The sequence below is a fragment of the Lonchura striata genome, chromosome W (assembly GCF_050655825.1).
Source record: "Lonchura striata isolate lonStrDom1 chromosome W, ASM5065582v1, whole genome shotgun sequence".
Lineage (NCBI taxonomy): Eukaryota > Metazoa > Chordata > Aves > Passeriformes > Estrildidae > Lonchura > Lonchura striata.
Genome location: NC_140743.1, coordinates 37,339,131 through 37,358,814, shown reverse-complemented (window position 1 = coordinate 37,358,814; position 19,684 = coordinate 37,339,131).

Here is a 19,684-nt window from a genome sequence, read left to right as displayed (position 1 = left end):
TGTCCCCTCGCCTGACTCTCCTACTAGACTTAGGAATCTTGGTCTCACTGCCGAGGTAAGGTCGAATGTCCTGCCGAGTCTTACACTCGAACTCCGGCCAAGTCCCCTCGCCTGACTCTCCTACTAGGCTTAGGAAGCTTGGTCTCCCTGCCGAGGTAAGGTCAAACGTCCTGCCGAGCCTTACACTCGAACTCCGGCCAAGTCCCCTCGCCTAACTCCTACTAGGCTTAGGAAGCTTGGTCTCCCTGCCGAGGTAAGGTCGAACGTCCTGCCGAGACTTACACTCGAACTCCGGCCAAGTCCCCTTGCCTGACTCTCCTATTAGGCTTAGGAAGCTTGGTCTCCCTGCCGAGGTAAGGCCGAACGTCCTGCCGAGCCTTACACTCGAACTCTGGCCAAGTCCCCTCGCCTGACTCTCCTACTAGACTTAGGAAGCTTGGTCTCTCTGCCGAGGTATGGTCGAACGTCCTGCTGAGCCTTACACTCAAACTCCTGACAAGTCCCCTCGCCTGACTCCTACTAGGCTTAGGAAGCTTGGTCTCCCTGCCGAGGTAAGGTTGAATGTCCTGCCGAGACTTACACTCGAACCTTGGCCATGACCCTTCGCCTGACTCCTACTCGGCTTAGAAGCTTGGTCTCCCTGCCGAAGTAAGGTCGAATGTCCTGCCGAAACTTACACTCGAACTCCGGACAAGTCCCCTCGCCTGACTCTCCTACTAGGCTCAGAAAGCTTGGTCTCCCTGCCGAGGTAAGGTCGAACGTCCTGCCAAGCCTTACACTTAAACCCCTGCCAAGTCCCTTTGCCTGACTCCTACTCTGCTTAGGAAGCTTTGTCTCTCTGCCAAGGTAAGGTCGAACGTCCTGCCAAGACTTACACTCGAACTCCGGCCAAGTCCCCTCGCCTGACTCTCCTACTAGACTTAGGAAGCTTGGTCTCTCTGCCGAGGTATGGTCGAACGTCCTGCTGAGCCTTACACTCAAACTCCTGACAAGTCCCCTCGCCTGACTCCAACTAGGCTTAGGAAGCTTGGTCTCCCTGCCGAGGTAAGGTTGAATGTCCTGCCGAGACTTACACTCGAACCTTGGCCATGACCCTTCGCCTGACTCCTACTCGGCTTAGAAGCTTGGTCTCCCTGCCGAAGTAAGGTCGAATGTCCTGCCGAAACTTACACTCGAACTCCGGACAAGTCCCCTCGCCTGACTCTCCTACTAGGCTCAGAAAGCTTGGTCTCCCTGCCGAGGTAAGGTCGAACGTCCTGCCAAGCCTTACACTTAAACCCCTGCCAAGTCCCTTTGCCTGACTCCTACTCTGCTTAGGAAGCTTTGTCTCTCTGCCAAGGTAAGGTCGAACGTCCTGCCAAGACTTACACTCGAACTCCGGCCAAGTCCCCTCGCCTGACTCTCCTACTAGGCTTAGGAAGCTTGGTCTTCCTGCCGAGGTAAGGTCAAACGTCCTGCCGAGCCTTACACTCGAACTCCGGCCAAGTCCCCTCGCCTAACTCCTACTAGGCTTAGGAAGCTTCGTCTCCCTGCCGAGGTAAGGTCGAACGTCCTGCCGAGACTTACACTCGAACCCCGGCCATGTCCCTTCGCCTGACTCCTACTCGGCTTAGAAGCTTTGTCTCCCTGCCGAAGTAAGGTCGAACGTCCTGCCGAGCCTTACACTCGAACTCCGGACAAGTCCCCTCGCCTTATTCTCCTACTAGGCTTAGGGAGCTTGGTCTCCCTGCCGAGGTAAGGTCAAACGTCCTGCCGAGCCTTACACTCGAACTCCGGCCAAGTCCCCTCGCCTAACTCCTACTAGGCTTAGGAAGCTTGGTCTCCCTGCCGAGGTAAGGTCGAACGTCCTGCTGAGACTTACACTCGAACCCCGGCCATGTCCCTTCTCCTGACTCCTACTCGGCTTAGAAGCTTTGTCTCCCTGCCGAAGTAAGGTTGAAAGTCCTGCCGAGACTTACACTCGAACTCCGGACAAGTCCCCTCGCCTCATTCTCCTACTAGGCTTAGGAAGTTTGGTCTCCCTGCCGAGGTAAGGTCGAACGTCCTGCCAAGCCTTACACTGAAACCCCTGCCAAGTCCCTTTGCCTGACTCCTACTCTGCTTAGGAAGCTTGGTCTCCCTGCCAAGGTAAGGTCGAACGTCCTGCCAAGACTTACACTCGAACTCCGGCCAAGTCCCCTCGCCTGACTCTCCTACTAGGCTTAGGAAGCTTGGTCTCCCTGCCGAGGTAAGGTCAAACGTCCTGCCGAGCCTTACACTCGAACTCCGGCCAAGTCCCCTCGCCTAACTCCTACTAGGCTTAGGAAGCTTGGTCTCCCTGCCGAGGTAAGGTCGAACGTCCTGCCGAGACTTACACTCGAACCCCGGCCATGTCCCTTCGCCTGACTCCTACTCGGCTTAGAAGCTTGGTCTCCCTGCCGAAGTAAGGTCGAACGTCCTGCCGAGACTTACACTCGAACTCCGGAGGAGTCCCTCGCCTGACTCTCCTACTAGGCTTAGGAAGATTGGTCTCCCTGCCGAGGTAAGGTCGAATGTCTTGCCGAGACTTACACTCGAACCCCGGCCATGTCCCTTCGCCTGACTCCTACTCGGCTTAGAAGCTTGGTCTCCCTGCCGAAGTAAGGTCGAACGTCCTGCCGAAACTTACACTCGAACTCCGGACAAGTCCCCTCGCGTGACTCTCCTACTAGGCTTAGAAAGCTTGGTCTCCCTGCCGAGGTAAGGTCGAACGTCCTGCCGAGACTTACAGTCGAACCCCGGCCATGTCCCTTCGCCTGACTCCTACTCGGCTTAGAAGCTTTGTCTCCCTGCCGAAGTAAGGTTGAACGTCCTGCCGAGACTTACACTCGAACTCCGGACAAGTCCCCTCGCCTCATTCTCCTACTAGGCTTAGGAAGTTTGGTCTCCCTGCCGAGGTAAGGTCGAACGTCCTGCCGAGCCTTACACTCGAACTCCGGCCAAGTCCCCTCGCGTGACTGTCCTACTAGGATTAGAAAGCTTGGTCTCCCTGCCGAGGTAAGGTCGAACGTCCTGCCAAGACTTACACTCGAACTCCGGCCATGTCCCCTCGCCTGACTCTCCTACTAGACTTAGGAAGCTTGGTCTCTCTGCCGAGGTATGGTCGAACGTCCTGCTGAGCCTTACACTCAAACTCCTGACAAGTCCCCTCGCCTGACTCCTACTAGGCTTAGGAAGCTTGGTCTCCCTGCCGAGGTAAGGTTGAATGTCCTGCCGAGCCTTACACTCGAACTTCGACCAAGTCCCCTCGCCTGACTACTCTACTAGGCTTAGGAAGCTTGGTCAAGCTAGCGAGGTATGATCGAACGTCCTGCCGAGCCTTACTTTCAAACTTCGGCCAAGTCCTCTTTCCTGACTCTCCTACTAGGCTTTGGAAGCTGGTTCTCCCTGCCGAGGTAAGGTCGAACGTCCTGCCGAGCCTTACACTCGAACTCCGGCCAAGTCCCCTCGCGTGACTCTCCTACTAGGCTTAGAAAGCTTGGTCTCCCTGCCGAGGTAAGGTCGAACGTCCTGCCGAGCCTTACACTGAAACAGCTGCCAAGTCCCTTTGCCTGACTCCTACTCGGCTTAGGAAGCTTTGTCTCCCTGCCAAGGTAAGGTCGAACGTCCTGCCGAGACTTACACTCGAACTCCGGCCAAGTCCCCTTGCCTGACTCTCCTATTAGGCTTAGGAAGCTTGGTCTCCCTGCCGAGGTAAGGCCGAACGTCCTGCCGAGCCTTACACTCGAACTCTGGCCAAGTCCCCTCGCCTGACTCTCCTACTAGACTTAGGAAGCTTGGTCTCTCTGCCGAGGTACGGTCGAACGTCCTGCTGAGCCTTACACTCAAACTCCTGACAAGTCCCCTCGCCTGACTCCTACTAGACTTAGGAAGCTTGGTCTCCCTGCCGAGGTAAGGTTGAATGTCCTGCCGAGCCTTACACTCGAACTTCGACCAAGTCCCCTCGCCTGACTACTCTTCTAGGCTTAGGAAGCTTGGTCAAGCTACCGAGGTAAGATCGAACGTCCTGCTGAGCCTTACTTTCAAACTTCGGCCAAGTCCTCTTTCCTGACTCTCCTACTAGGCTTTGGAAGCTGGTTCTCCCTGCCGAGGTAAGGTCGAACGTCCTGCCGAGCCTTACACTCGAACTCCGGCCAAGTCCCCTCGCGTGACTCTCCTACTAGGCTTAGAACGCTTGGTCTCCCTGCCGAGGTAAGGTCGAACGTCCTGCCGAGCCTTACACTGAAACCCTTGCCAAGTCCATTTGCCTGACTCCTACTCGGCTTACGAAGCTTTGTCTCCCTGCCAAGGTAAGGTCGAACGTCCTGCCAAGACTTACACTCGAACTCCGGCCATGTCCCCTCGCCTGACTCTCCTACTAGACTTAGGAATCTTGGTCTCACTGCCGAGGTAAGGTCGAATGTCCTGCCGAGTCTTACACTCGAACTCCGGCCAAGTCCCCTCGCCTGACTCTCCTACTAGGCTTAGGAAGCTTGGTCTCCCTGCCGAAGTAAGGTCAAACGTCCTGCCGAGACTTACACTCGAACCCCGGCCATGTCCCTTCGCCTGACTCCTACTCGGCTTAGAAGCTTGGTCTCCCAGCCGAAGTAAGGCCGAACGTCCTGCCGAGACTTACACTCGCACTCCGGCCAAGTCCCCTCGCCTGACTCTCCTACTAGGCTTAGAAAGCTTGGTCTCCCTGCCGAGGTAAGGTCGAACGTCCTGCCAAGCCTTTCACTGAAACCCCTGCCAAGTCCCTTTGCCTGACTCCTACTCTGCTTAGGAAGCTTGGTCTCCCTGCCAAGGTAAGGTCGAACGTCCTGCCAAGACTTACACTCGAACTCCGGCCAAGTCCCCTCGCCTGACTCTCCTACTAGGCTTAGGAAGCTTGGTCTCCCTGCCGAGGTAAGGTCAAACGTCCTGCCGAGCCTTACACTCGAACTCCGGCCAAGTCCCCTCGCCTAACTCCTACTAGGCTTAGGAAGCTTGGTCTCCCTGCCGAGGTAAGGTCGAACGTCCTGCCGAGACTTACACTCGAACCCCGGCCATGTCCCTTCGCCTGACTCCTACTCGGCTTAGAAGCTTTGTCTCCCTGCCGAAGTAAGTTCGAACGTCCTGCCGAGACTTACACTCGAACTCCGGCCAAGTCCCCTCGCGTGACTGTCCTACTAGGATTAGAAAGCTTGGTCTCCCTGCCGAGGTAAGGTCGAACGTCCTGCCAAGACTTACACTCGAACTCCGGCCATGTCCCCTCGCCTGACTCTCCTACTAGACTTAGGAAGCTTGGTCTCTCTGCCGAGGTATGGTCGAACGTCCTGCTGAGCCTTACACTCAAACTCCTGACAAGTCCCCTCGCCTGACTCCTACTAGGCTTAGGAAGCTTGGTCTCCCTGCCGAGGTAAGGTTGAATGTCCTGCCGAGCCTTACACTCGAACTTCGACCAAGTCCCCTCGCCTGACTACTCTACTAGGCTTAGGAAGCTTGGTCAAGCTACCGAGGTATGATCGAACGTCCTGCCGAGCCTTACTTTCAAACTTCGGCCAAGTCCTCTTTCCTGACTCTCCTACTAGGCTTTGCAAGCTGGTTCTCCCTGCCGAGGTAAGGTCGAACGTCCTGCCGAGCCTTACACTCGAACTCCGGCCAAGTCCCCTCGCGTGACTCTCCTACTAGGCTTAGAAAGCTTGGTCTCCCTGCCGAGGTAAGGTCGAACGTCCTGCCGAGCCTTACACTGAAACCGCTGCCAAGTCCCTTTGCCTGACTCCTACTCGGCTTAGGAAGCTTTGTCTCCCTGCCAAGGTAAGGTCGAACGTCCTGCCAAGACTTACACTCGAACTCCGGCCATGTCCCCTCGCCTGACTCTCCTACTAGACTTAGGAATCTTGGTCTCACTGCCGAGGTAAGGTCGAATGTCCTGCCGAGTCTTACACTCGAACTCCGGCCAAGTCCCCTCGCCTGACTCTCCTACTAGGCTTAGGAAGCTTGGTCTCCCTGCCGAAGTAAGGTCAAACGTCCTGCCGAGACTTACACTCGAACCCCGGCCATGTCCCTTCGCCTGACTCCTACTCGGCTTAGAAGCTTGGTCTCCCAGCCGAAGTAAGGCCGAACGTCCTGCCGAGACTTACACTCGCACTCCGGCCAAGTCCCCTCGCCTGACTCTCCTACTAGGCTTAGAAAGCTTGGTCTCCCTGCCGAGGTAAGGTCGAACGTCCTGCCAAGCCTTTCACTGAAACCCCTGCCAAGTCCCTTTGCCTGACTCCTACTCTGCTTAGGAAGCTTGGTCTCCCTGCCAAGGTAAGGTCGAACGTCCTGCCAAGACTTACACTCGAACTCCGGCCAAGTCCCCTCGCCTGACTCTCCTACTAGGCTTAGGAAGCTTGGTCTCCCTGCCGAGGTAAGGTCAAACGTCCTGCCGAGCCTTACACTCGAACTCCGGCCAAGTCCCCTCGCCTAACTCCTACTAGGCTTAGGAAGCTTGGTCTCCCTGCCGAGGTAAGGTCGAACGTCCTGCCGAGACTTACACTCGAACCCCGGCCATGTCCCTTCGCCTGACTCCTACTCGGCTTAGAAGCTTTGTCTCCCTGCCGAAGTAAGTTCGAACGTCCTGCCGAGACTTACACTCGAACTCCGGCCAAGTCCCCTCGCGTGACTGTCCTACTAGGATTAGAAAGCTTGGTCTCCCTGCCGAGGTAAGGTCGAACGTCCTGCCAAGACTTACACTCGAACTCCGGCCATGTCCCCTCGCCTGACTCTCCTACTAGACTTAGGAAGCTTGGTCTCTCTGCCGAGGTATGGTCGAACGTCCTGCTGAGCCTTACACTCAAACTCCTGACAAGTCCCCTCGCCTGACTCCTACTAGGCTTAGGAAGCTTGGTCTCCCTGCCGAGGTAAGGTTGAATGTCCTGCCGAGCCTTACACTCGAACTTCGACCAAGTCCCCTCGCCTGACTACTCTACTAGGCTTAGGAAGCTTGGTCAAGCTACCGAGGTATGATCGAACGTCCTGCCGAGCCTTACTTTCAAACTTCGGCCAAGTCCTCTTTCCTGACTCTCCTACTAGGCTTTGGAAGCTGGTTCTCCCTGCCGAGGTAAGGTCGAACGTCCTGCCGAGCCTTACACTCGAACTCCGGCCAAGTCCCCTCGCGTGACTCTCCTACTAGGCTTAGAAAGCTTGGTCTCCCTGCCGAGGTAAGGTCGAACGTCCTGCCGAGCCTTACACTGAAACCGCTGCCAAGTCCCTTTGCCTGACTCCTACTCGGCTTAGGAAGCTTTGTCTCCCTGCCAAGGTAAGGTCGAACGTCCTGCCAAGACTTACACTCGAACTCCGGCCAAGTCCCCTCGCCTGACTCTCCTACTAGGCTTAGGAAGCTTGGTCTCCCTGCCGAGGTAAGGTCAAACGTCCTGCCGAGCCTTACACTCGAACTCCGGCCAAGTCCCCTCGCCTAACTCCTACTAGGCTTAGGAAGCTTGGTCTCCCTGCCGAGGTAAGGTCGAACGTCCTGCCGAGACTTACACTCGAACTCCGGCCAAGTCCCCTTGCCTGACTCTCCTATTAGGCTTAGGAAGCTTGGTCTCCCTGCCGAGGTAAGGCCGAACGTCCTGCCGAGCCTTACACTCGAACTCTGGCCAAGTCCCCTCGCCTGACTCTCCTACTAGACTTAGGAAGCTTGGTCTCTCTGCCGAGGTATGGTCGAACGTCCTGCTGAGCCTTACACTCAAACTCCTGACAAGTCCCCTCGCCTGACTCTCCAACTAGGCTTAGGAAGATTGGTCTCCCTGCCGAGGTAAGGTTGAATGTCCTGCCGAGCCTTACACTCGAACTTCGACCAAGTCCCCTCGCCTGACTACTCTACTAGGCTTAGGAAGCTTGGTCAAGCTACCGAGGTAAGATCGAACGTCCTGCCGAGCCTTACTTTCAAACTTCGACCAAGTCCTCTTTCCTGACTCTCCTACTAGGCTTTGGAAGCTGGTTCTCCCTGCCGAGGTAAGGTCGAACGTCCTGCCGAGCCTTACACTCGAACTCCGGCCAAGTCCCCTCGCCTGACTCTCCTACTAGGCTTAGAAAGCTTGGTCTCCCTGCCGAGGTAAGGTCGAACGTCCTGCCGAGCCTTACACTGAAACCCCTGCCAAGTCCCTTTGCCTGACTCCTACTCGGCTTAGGAAGCTTCGCCTCCCTGCCGAGGTAAGGTCGAACGTCCTGCCAAGACTTACACTCGAACTCCGGCCAAGTCCCCTCGCCTGACTCTCCTACTAGGCTTAGGAAGCTTGGTCTCCCTGCCGAGGTAAGGTCAAACGTCCTGCCGAGCCTTACACTCGAACTCCGGCCAAGTCCCCTCGCCTAACTCCTACTAGGCTTAGGAAGCTTGGTCTCCCTGCCGAGGTAAGGTCGAACGTCCTGCCGAGACTTACACTCGAACCCCGGCCATGTCCCTTCGCCTGACTCCTACTCGGCTTAGAAGCTTGGTCTCCCTGCCGAAGTAAGGTCGAACGTCCTGCCGAGACTTACACTCGAACTCCGGAGGAGTCCCTCGCCTGACTCTCCTACTAGGCTTAGGAAGATTGGTCTCCCTGCCGAGGTAAGGTCGAATGTCCTGCCGAGACTTACACTCGAACCCCGGCCATGTCCCTTCGCCTGACTCCTACTCGGCTTAGAAGCTTGGTCTCCCTGCCGAAGTAAGGTCGAACGTCCTGCCGAAACTTACACTCGAACTCCGGACAAGTCCCCTCGCCTGACTCTCCTACTACGCTTAGAAAGCTTGGTCTCCCTGCCGAGGTAAGGTCGAACGTCCTGCCAAGCCTTACACTGAAACCCCTGCCAAGTCCCTTTGCCTGACTCCTACTCTGCTTAGGAAGCTTTGTCTCTCTGCCAAGGTAAGGTCGAACGTCCTGCCAAGACTTACACTCGAACTCCGGCCAAGTCCCCTCGCCTGACTCTCCTACTAGGCTTAGGAAGCTTGGTATTTCTGCCAAGTTAAGGTCAAACGTCCTGCCGAGCCTTACACTCGAACTCCGGCCAAGTCCCCTCGCCTAACTCCTACTAGGCTTAGGAAGCTTCGTCTCCCTGCCGAGGTAAGGTCGAACGTCCTGCCGAGACTTACACTCGAACCCCGGCCATGTCCCTTCGCCTGACTCCTACTCGGCTTAGAAGCTTTGTCTCCCTGCCGAAGTAAGGTCGAACGTCCTGCCGAGCCTTACACTCGAACTCCGGACAAGTCCCCTCGCCTTATTCTCCTACTAGGCTTAGGAAGCTTGGTCTCCCTGCCGAGGTAAGGTCAAACGTCCTGCCGAGCCTTACACTCGAACTCCGGCCAAGTCCCCTCGCCTAATTCCTACTAGGCTTAGGAAGCTTGGTCTCCCTGCCGAGGTAAGGTCGAACGTCCTGCCGAGACTTACACTCGAACCCCGGCCATGTCCCTTCGCCTGACTCCTACTCGGCTTAGAAGCTTTGTCTCCCTGCCGAAGTAAGGTTGAACGTCCTGCCGAGACTTACACTCGAACTCCGGACAAGTCCCCTCGCCTCGTTCTCCTACTAGGCTTAGGAAGTTTGGTCTCCCTGCCGAGGTAAGGTCGATTGTCCTGCCGAGCCTTACACTCGAACTCCGGCCAAGTCCCCTCGCGTGACTGTCCTACTAGGATTAGAAAGCTTGGTCTCCCTGCCGAGGTAAGGTCGAACGTCCTGCCAAGACTTACACTCGAACTCCGGCCATGTCCCCTCGCCTGACTCTCCTACTAGACTTAGGAAGCTTGGTCTCTCTGCCGAGGTATGGTCGAACGTCCTGCTGAGCCTTACACTCAAACTCCTGACAAGTCCCCTCGCCTGACTCCTACTAGGCTTAGGAAGCTTGGTCTCCCTGCCGAGGTAAGGTTGAATGTCCTGCCGAGCCTTACACTCGAACTTCGACCAAGTCCCCTCGCCTGACTACTCTACTAGGCTTAGGAAGCTTGGTCAAGCTACCGAGGTAAGATCGAACGTCCTGCCGAGCCTTACTTTCAAACTTCGGCCAAGTCCTCTTTCCTGACTCTCCTACTAGGCTTTGGAAGCTGGTTCTCCCTGCCGAGGTAAGGTCGAACGTCCTGCCGAGCCTTACACTCGAACTCCGGCCAAGTCCCCTCGCGTGACTCTCCTACTAGGCTTAGAAAGCTTGGTCTCCCTGCCAAGGTAAGGTCGAACGTCCTGCCGAGCCTTACACTGAAACTGCTGCCAAGTCCCTTTGCCTGACTCCTACTCGGCTTAGGAAGCTTTGTCTCCCTGCCAAGGTAAGGTCGAACGTCCTGCCAAGACTTACACTCGAACTCCGGCCATGTCCCCTCGCCTGACTCTCCTACTAGACTTAGGAATCTTGGTCTCACTGCCGAGGTAAGGTCGAATGTCCTGCCGAGTCTTACACTCGAACTACGGCCAAGTCCCCTCCCCTGACTCTCCTACTAGGCTTATGAAGCTTAGTCTCCCTGCCGAAGTAAGGTCAAACGTCCTGCCGAGTCTTACACTCGAACCCCGGCCATGTCCCTTCGCCTGACTCCTACTCGGCTTAGAAGCTTGGTCTCCCTGCCGAAGTAAGGTCGAACGTCCTGCCGAGACTTACACTCGCACTCCGGCCAAGTCCCCTCGCCTGACTCTCCTACTAGGCTTAGAAAGCTTGGTCTCCCTGCCAAGGTAAGGTCGAACGTCCTGCCAAGCCTTACACTGAAACCCCTGCCAAGTCCCTTTGCCTGACTCCTACTCTGCTTAGGAAGCTTGGTCTCCCTGCCAAGGTAAGGTCGAACGTCCTGCCAAGACTTACACTCGAACTCCGGCCAAGTCCCCTCACCTGACTCTCCTACTAGGCTTAGGAAGCTTGGTCTCCCTGCCGAGGTAAGGTCAAACGTCCTGCCGAGCCTTACACTCGAACTCCGGCCAAGTCCCCTCGCCTAACTCCTACTAGGCTTAGGAAGCTTGGTCTCCCTGCCGAGGTAAGGTCGAACGTCCTGCCGAGACTTACACTCGAACCCCGGCCATGTCCCTTCGCCTGACTCCTACTCGGCTTAGAAGCTTTGTCTCCCTGCCGAAGTAAGGTCGAACGTCCTGCCGAGACTTACACTCGAACTCCGGACAAGTCCCCTCGCCTTATTCTCCTACTAGGCTTAGGAAGTTTGGTCTCCCTGCCGAGGTAAGGTCGAACGTCCTGCCGAGCCTTACACTCGAACTCCGGCCAAGTCCCCTTGCGTGACTCTCCTACTAGGCTTAGAAAGCTTGGTCTCCCTGCCGAGGTAAGGTCGAACGTCCTGCCAAGCCTTACACTTAAACCCCTGCCAAGTCCCTTTGCCTGACTCCTACTCTGCTTAGGAAGCTTGGTCTCCCTGCCAAGGTAAGGTCGAACGTCCTGCCAAGACTTACACTCGAACTCCGGCCAAGTCCCCTCGCCTGACTCTCCTACTAGGCTTAGGAAGCTTGGTCTCCCTGCCGAGGTAAGGTCAAACGTCCTGCCGAGCCTTACACTCGAACTCCGGCCAAGTCCCCTCGCCTAACTCCTACTAGGCTTAGGAAGCTTGGTCTCCCTGCCGAGGTAAGGTCGAACGTCCTGCCGAGACTTACACTCGAACCCCGGCCATGTCCCTTCGCCTGACTCTCCTACTAGACTTAGGAAGCTTGGTCTCTCTGCCGAGGTAAGATCGAACGCTCTGCCGAGCCTCACTTTCAAACTTCGGCCAAGTCCCCTCGCCTGACTCTCCTATTAGGCTTTGGAAGCTTGGTCTCCCTGCCGAGGTAAGGTCGAACGTCCTGCCGAGCCTTACACAGAAACCCCTGCCAAGTCCCTTTGCCTGACTCCTACTCGGCTTAGGAAGCTTGGTCTCCCTGCCAAGGTAAGGTCGAACGTCCTGCCAAGACTTACACTCGAACTTCGTCCATGTCCCCTCGCCTGACTCTCCTACTAGACTTAGGAAGCTTGGTCTCTCTGCCGAGGTAAGGTCGAACGTCCTGCCGAGCCTTACACTCGAACCCTGGCCAAGTCCCCTCACCTGACTCTCCTACTAGGCTTAGTATGCTTGGTCTCCCTGCTGAGGTATGGTCGAACGTCCTGCTGAGCCTTACACTCAAACTCCTGACAAGTCCCCTCGCCTGACTCCTACTAGGCTTAGGAAGCTTGGTCTCCCTGCCGAGGTAAGGTTGAATGTCCTGCCGAGCCTTACACTCGAACTTCGACCAAGTCCCCTCGCCTGACTACTCTACTAGGCTTAGGAAGCTTGGTCAAGCTACCGAGGTAAGATCGAACGTCCTGCCGAGCCTTACTTTCAAACTTCGGCCAAGTCCTCTTTCCTGACTCTCCTACTAGGCTTTGGAAGCTGGGTCTCCCTGCCGAGGTAAGGTCGAACGTCCTCCCAAGACTTACACTCGAACTCCGGCCAAGTCCCCTCGCGTGACTCTCCTACTAGGCTTAGAAAGCTTGGTCTCCCTGCCGAGGTAAGGTCGAACGTCCTGCCGAGCCTTACACTGAAACCCCTGCGAAGTCCCTATGCCTGACTCCTACTCGGCTTAGGAAGCTTTGTCTCCCTGCCAAGGTAAGGTCGAACGTCCTGCCAAGACTTACACTCGAACTCCGGCCATGTCCCCTCGCCTGACTCTCCTACTAGACTTAGGAATCTTGGTCTCTCTGCCGAGGTAAGGTCGAATGTCCTGCCGAGTCTTACACTCGAAGTCCGGCCAAGTCCCCTCGCCTGACTCTCCTACTACGCTTAGGAAGCTTGGTCTCCCTGCCGAAGTAAGGTCAAACGTCCTGCCGAGACTTACACTCGAACCCCGGCCATGTCCCTTCGCCTGACTTCTACTCGGCTTAGAAGCTTGGTCTCCCTGCCGAAGTAAGGTCAAACGTCCTGCCGAGACTTACACTCGCACTCCCGACAAGTCCCCTCGCCTGACTCTCCTATTAGGCTTAGGAAGCTTGGTCTGCCTGCCGACGTAAGGTCAAACGTCCTGCCGAGCCTTACACTCGAACTCCGGCCAAGTCCCCTCACCTGACTCTCCTACAAGGCTTAGGATGCTTGGTCTCCCTGCCGAGGTAAGGTCGAACGTCCTGCCGAGCCTTACACAGAAACCCCTGCCAAGTCCCTTTGCCTGACTCCTACTCGGCTTAGGAAGCTTGGTCTCCCTGCCAAGGTAAGGTCGAACGTCCTGCCAAGCCTTACACTGAAACCCCTGCCAAGTCCCTTTGCCTGTCTCCTACTCGGCTTAGGAAGCTTGGTCTCCCTGCCAAGGTAAGGTCGAACGTCCTGCCAAGACTTACACTCGAACTCCGGCCAAGTCCCCTCGCCTAACTCCTACTAGGCTTAGGAAGCTTCGTCTCCCTGCCGAGGTAAGGTCGAACGTCCTGCCGAGACTTACACTCAAACCCCGGCCATGTCCCTTCGCCTGACTCCTACTCGGCTTAGAAGCTTTGTCTCCCTGCCGAAGTAAGGTCGAACGTCCTGCCGAGCCTTACACTCGAACTCCGGACAAGTCCCCTCGCCTTATTCTCCTACTAGGCTTAGGAAGCTTGGTCTCCCTGCCGAGGTAAGGTCAAACGTCCTGCCGAGCCTTACACTCGAACTCCGGCCAAGTCCCCTCGCCTAATTCCTACTAGGCTTAGGAAGCTTGGTCTCCCTGCCAAGGTAAGGTCGAACGTCCTGCCGAGACTTACACTCGAACCCCGGCCATGTCCCTTCGCCTGACTCCTACTCGGCTTAGAAGCTTTGTCTCCCTGCCGAAGTAAGGTTGAACGTCCTGCCGAGACTTACACTCGAACTCCGGACAAGTCCCCTCGCCTCATTCTCCTACTAGGCTTAGGAAGTTTGGTCTCCCTGCCGAGGTAAGGTCGATTGTCCTGCCGAGCCTTACACTCAAACTCCGGCCAAGTCCCCTTGCGTGACTGTCCTACTAGGATTAGAAAGCTTGGTCTCCCTGCCGAGGTAAGGCCGAACGTCCTGCCGAGCCTTACACTCGAACTTCGACCAAGTCCCCTCGCCTGATTCTCCTACGAGGCTTAGGAAGCTTGGTCTCCCTGCCGAGGTAATGTCGAACGTCCTGCCGAGCCTTACACTGATACTCCGTCACAGTCCCCTCGCGTAACTCCTACTAGGCTTAGGAAGCTTGGTCTCCCTGCCGAGGTAAGGTCAAACGTCCTGCCGAGCCTTACACTCGAACTCCGGCCAAGTCCCCTCGCCTAACTCCTACTAGGCTTAGGAAGCTTGGTCTCCCTGCCGAGGTAAGGTCGAACGTCCTGCCGAGACTTACACTCGAACCCCGGCCATGTCCCTTCGCCTGACTCTCCTACTAGACTTAGGAAGCTTGGTCTCTCTGCCGAGGTAAGATCGAACGCTCTGCCGAGCCTCACTTTCAAACTTCGGCCAAGTCCCCTCGCCTGACTCTCCTATTAGGCTTTGGAAGCTTGGTCTCCCTGCCGAGGTAAGGTCGAACGTCCTGCCGAGCCTTACACAGAAACCCCTGCCAAGTCCCTTTGCCTGACTCCTACTCGGCTTAGGAAGCTTGGTCTCCCTGCCAAGGTAAGGTCGAACGTCCTGCCAAGACTTACACTCGAACTCCGGCCATGTCCCCTCGCCTGACTCTCCTACTAGACTTAGGAAGCTAGGTCTCTCTGCCGAGGTAAAGTCGAACGTCCTGCCGAGCCTTACACTCGAACTCCGGCCAAGTCCCCTCGCCTGACTCTCCTATTAGGCTTAGGAAGCTTGGTCTCCCTGCCGACGTAAGGTCGAACGTCCTGCCGAGCCTTACACTCGAACCCCGGCCAAGTCCCGTCACCTGACTCTCCTACTAGGCTTAGGATGCTTGGTCTCCCTGCTGAGGTATGGTCGAACGTCCTGCTGAGCCTTACACTCAAACTCCTGACAAGTCCCCTCGCCTGACTCCTACTAGGCTTAGGAAGCTTGGTCTCCCTGCCGAGGTAAGGTTGAATGTCCTGCCGAGCCTTACACTCGAACTTCGACCAAGTCCCCTCGCCTGACTACTCTACTAGGCTTAGGAAGCTTGGTCAAGCTACCGAGGTAAGATCGAACGTCCTGCCGAGCCTTACTTTCAAACTTCGGCCAAGTCCTCTTTCCTGACTCTCCTACTAGGCTTTGGAAGCTGGGTCTCCCTGCCGAGGTAAGGTCGAACGTCCTCCCAAGACTTACACTCGAACTCCGGCCAAGTCCCCTCGCGTGACTCTCCTACTAGGCTTAGAAAGCTTGGTCTCCCTGCCGAGGTAAGGTCGAACGTCCTGCCGAGCCTTACACTGAAACCCCTGCCAAGTCCCTATGCCTGACTCCTACTCGGCTTAGGAAGCTTTGTCTCCCTGCCAAGGTAAGGTCGAACGTCCTGCCAAGACTTACACTCGAACTCCGGCCAAGTCCCCTCACCTGACTCTCCTACTAGGCTTAGGAAGCTTGGTCTCCCTGCCGAGGTAAGGTCAAACGTCCTGCCGAGCCTTACACTCGAACTCCGGCCAAGTCCCCTCGCCTAACTCCTACTAGGCTTAGGAAGCTTGGTCTCCCTGCCGAGGTAAGGTCGAACGTCCTGCCGAGACTTACACTCGAACCCCGGCCATGTCCCTTCGCCTGACTCCTACTCGGCTTAGAAGCTTTGTCTCCCTGCCGAAGTAAGGTCGAACGTCCTGCCGAGACTTACACTCGAACTCCGGACAAGTCCCCTACCCTTATTCTCCTACTAGGCTTAGGAAGTTTGGTCTCCCTGCCGAGGTAAGGTCGAACGTCCTGCCGAGCCTTACACTCGAACTCCGGCCAAGTCCCCTTGCGTGACTCTCCTACTAGGCTTAGAAAGCTTGGTCTCCCTGCCGAGGTAAGGTCGAACGTCCTGCCAAGCCTTACACTGAAACCCCTGCCAAGTCCCTTTGCCTGACTCCTACTCTGCTTAGGAAGCTTGGTCTCCCTGCCAAGGTAAGGTCGAACGTCCTGCCAAGACTTACACTCGAACTCCGGCCAAGTCCCCTCGCCTGACTCTCCTACTAGGCTTAGGAAGCGTGGTCTCCCTGCCGAGGTAAGGTCAAACGTCCTGCCGAGCCTTACACTCGAACTCCGGCCAAGTCCCCTCGCCTAACTCCTACTAGGCTTAGGAAGCTTGGTCTCCCTGCCGAGGTAAGGTCGAACGTCCTGCCGAGACTTACACTCGAACCCCGGCCATGTCCCTTCGCCTGACTCTCCTACTAGACTTAGGAAGCTTGGTCTCTCTGCCGAGGTAAGATCGAACGCTCTGCCGAGCCTCACTTTCAAACTTCGGCCAAGTCCCCTCGCCTGACTCTCCTATTAGGCTTTGGAAGCTTGGTCTCCCTGCCGAAGTAAGGTCGAACGTCCTGCCGAGCCTTACACAGAAACCCCTGCCAAGTCCCTTTGCCTGACTCCTACTCGGCTTAGGAAGCTTGGTCTCCCTGCCAAGGTAAGGTCGAACGTCCTGCCAAGACTTACACTCGAACCCCGGCCAAGTCCCCTCACCTGACTCTCCTACTAGGCTTAGTATGCTTGGTCTCCCTGCTGAGGTATGGTCGAACGTCCTGCTGAGCCTTACACTCAAACTCCTGACAAGTCCCCTCGCCTGACTCCTACTAGGCTTAGGAAGCTTGGTCTCCCTGCCGAGGTAAGGTTGAATGTCCTGCCGAGCCTTACACTCGAACTTCGACCAAGTCCCCTCGCCTGACTACTCTACTAGGCTTAGGAAGCTTGGTCAAGCTACCGAGGTAAGATCGAACGTCCTGCCGAGCCTTACTTTCAAACTTCGGCCAAGTCCTCTTTCCTGACTCTCCTACTAGGCTTTGGAAGCTGGGTCTCCCTGCCGAGGTAAGGTCGAACGTCCTCCCAAGACTTACACTCGAACTCCGGCCAAGTCCCCTCGCGTGACTCTCCTACTAGGCTTAGAAAGCTTGGTCTCCCTGCCGAGGTAAGGTCGAACGTCCTGCCGAGCCTTACACTGAAACCCCTGCCAAGTCCCTATGCCTGACTCCTACTCGGCTTAGGAAGCTTTGTCTCCCTGCCAAGGTAAGGTCGAACGTCCTGCCAAGACTTACACTCGAACTCCGGCCATGTCCCCTCGCCTGACTCTCCTACTAGACTTAGGAATCTTGGTCTCTCTGCCGAGGTAAGGTCGAATGTCCTGCCGAGTCTTACACTCGAAGTCCGGCCAAGTCCCCTCGCCTGACTCTCCTACTACGCTTAGGAAGCTTGGTCTCCCTGCCGAAGTAAGGTCAAACGTCCTGCCGAGACTTACACTCGAACCCCGGCCATGTCCCTTCGCCTGACTTCTACTCGGCTTAGAAGCTTGGTCTCCCTGCCGAAGTAAGGTCAAACGTCCTGCCGAGACTTACACTCGCACTCCCGACAAGTCCCCTCGCCTGACTCTCCTATTAGGCTTAGGAAGCTTGGTCTGCCTGCCGACGTAAGGTCAAACGTCCTGCCGAGCCTTACACTCGAACTCCGGCCAAGTCCCCTCACCTGACTCTCCTACAAGGCTTAGGATGCTTGGTCTCCCTGCCGAGGTAAGGTCGAACGTCCTGCCGAGCCTTACACAGAAACCCCTGCCAAGTCCCTTTGCCTGACTCCTACTCGGCTTAGGAAGCTTGGTCTCCCTGCCAAGGTAAGGTCGAACGTCCTGCCAAGCCTTACACTGAAACCCCTGCCAAGTCCCTTTGCCTGTCTCCTACTCGGCTTAGGAAGCTTGGTCTCCCTGCCAAGGTAAGGTCGAACGTCCTGCCAAGACTTACACTCGAACTCCGGCCAAGTCCCCTCGCCTAACTCCTACTAGGCTTAGGAAGCTTCGTCTCCCTGCCGAGGTAAGGTCGAACGTCCTGCCGAGACTTACACTCAAACCCCGGCCATGTCCCTTCGCCTGACTCCTACTCGGCTTAGAAGCTTTGTCTCCCTGCCGAAGTAAGGTCGAACGTCCTGCCGAGCCTTACACTCGAACTCCGGACAAGTCCCCTCGCCTTATTCTCCTACTAGGCTTAGGAAGCTTGGTCTCCCTGCCGAGGTAAGGTCAAACGTCCTGCCGAGCCTTACACTCGAACTCCGGCCAAGTCCCCTCGCCTAATTCCTACTAGGCTTAGGAAGCTTGGTCTCCCTGCCGAGGTAAGGTCGAACGTCCTGCCGAGACTTACACTCGAACCCCGGCCATGTCCCTTCGCCTGACTCCTACTCGGCTTAGAAGCTTTGTCTCCCTGCCGAAGTAAGGTTGAACGTCCTGCCGAGACTTACACTCGAACTCCGGACAAGTCCCCTCGCCTCATTCTCCTACTAGGCTTAGGAAGTTTGGTCTCCCTGCCGAGGTAAGGTCGATTGTCCTGCCGAGCCTTACACTCGAACTCCGGCCAAGTCCCCTCGCGTGACTGTCCTACTAGGATTAGAAAGCTTGGTCTCCCTGCCGAGGTAAGGCCGAACGTCCTGCCGAGCCTTACACTCGAACTTCGACCAAGTCCCCTCGCCTGATTCTCCTACGAGGCTTAGGAAGCTTGGTCTCCCTGCCGAGGTAATGTCGAACGTCCTGCCGAGCCTTACACTGATACTCCGTCACAGTCCCCTCGCGTAACTCCTACTAGGCTTAGGAAGCTTGGTCTCCCTGCCGAGGTAAGGTCAAACGTCCTGCCGAGCCTTACACTCGAACTCCGGCCAAGTCCCCTCGCCTAACTCCTACTAGGCTTAGGAAGCTTGGTCTCCCTGCCGAGGTAAGGTCGAACGTCCTGCCGAGACTTACACTCGAACCCCGGCCATGTCCCTTCGCCTGACTCTCCTACTAGACTTAGGAAGCTTGGTCTCTCTGCCGAGGTAAGATCGAACGCTCTGCCGAGCCTCACTTTCAAACTTCGGCCAAGTCCCCTCGCCTGACTCTCCTATTAGGCTTTGGAAGCTTGGTCTCCCTGCCGAGGTAAGTTCGAACGTCCTGCCGAGCCTTACACAGAAACCCCTGCCAAGTCCCTTTGCCTGACTCCTACTCGGCTTAGGAAGCTTGGTCTCCCTGCCAAGGTAAGGTCGAACGTCCTCCCAAGACTTACACTCGAACTCCGGCCATGTCCCCTCGCCTGACTCTCCTACTAGACTTAGGAAGCTTGGTCTCTCTGCCGAGGTAAGGTCGAACGTCCTGCCGAGCCTTACACTCGAACTCCGGCCAAGTCCCCTCGCCTGACTCTCCTATTAGGCTTAGGAAGCTTGGTCTCCCTGCCGACGTAAGGTCGAACGTCCTGCCGAGCCTTACACTCGAACCCCGGCCAAGTCCCGTCACCTGACTCTCCTACTAGGCTTAGGATGCTTGGTCTCCCTGCTGAGGTATGGTCGAACGTCCTGCTGAGCCTTACACTCAAACTCCTGACAAGTCCCCTCGCCTGACTCCTACTAGGCTTAGGAAGCTTGGTCTCCCTGCCGAGGTAAGGTTGAATGTCCTGCCGAGCCTTACACTCGAACTTCGACCAAGTCCCCTCGCCTGACTACTCTACTAGGCTTAGGAAGCTTGGTCAAGCTACCGAGGTAAGATCGAACGTCCTGCCGAGCCTTACTTTCAAACTTCGGCCAAGTCCTCTTTCCTGACTCTCCTACTAGGCTTTGGAAGCTGGGTCTCCCTGCCGAGGTAAGGTCGAACGTCCTCCCAAGACTTACACTCGAACTCCGGCCAAGTCCCCTCGCGTGACTCTCCTACTAGGCTTAGAAAGCTTGGTCTCCCTGCCGAGGTAAGGTCGAACGTCCTGCCG